This window comes from Cariama cristata, unplaced genomic scaffold (genome assembly GCF_000690535.1).
Source record: "Cariama cristata isolate BGI_N322 unplaced genomic scaffold, ASM69053v1 scaffold25486, whole genome shotgun sequence".
Lineage (NCBI taxonomy): Eukaryota > Metazoa > Chordata > Aves > Cariamiformes > Cariamidae > Cariama > Cariama cristata.
In genome coordinates, this window is record NW_009620724.1 from 1 (window position 1) to 425 (window position 425).

Here is a 425-nt window from a genome sequence, read left to right on the forward strand (position 1 = left end):
TTGCTTGGCGGGACCCCTCTGCGCAGGACCAGTGCAGGGCACTGGTACCACCCAGCAAAGATTAAAAAAAAAATCAACCCAACCAACAAAACCAAACCACCACAGAAAACCACTGTGGGAGGGCAAGAGCAAAGCAAACCTCTTTGAAACAAATGGACTCTTCTCCGGGGAAGGAGCTGAGGACAGACAGTTTGCGGGGAGTTCAACAACGCTGCTTCCAGAGGAGGCCGGGCAGAGGCGTCCCTCCGCCGTTGCTGGTGCTGGGGACGGACGGCGTTCGCTGGGTCACAACCAGTACAGAAAAGTGCTCGAGGGAAATCCAGCCCGGTTTCAGCGCCACGAGGAGTTTGCGGGTCAGTGCAGCCAACGAGATCAGCGATAAAGTGCAGCAAAGCTTCTCGGAGCTCCCACACAGCTGTCCGGCG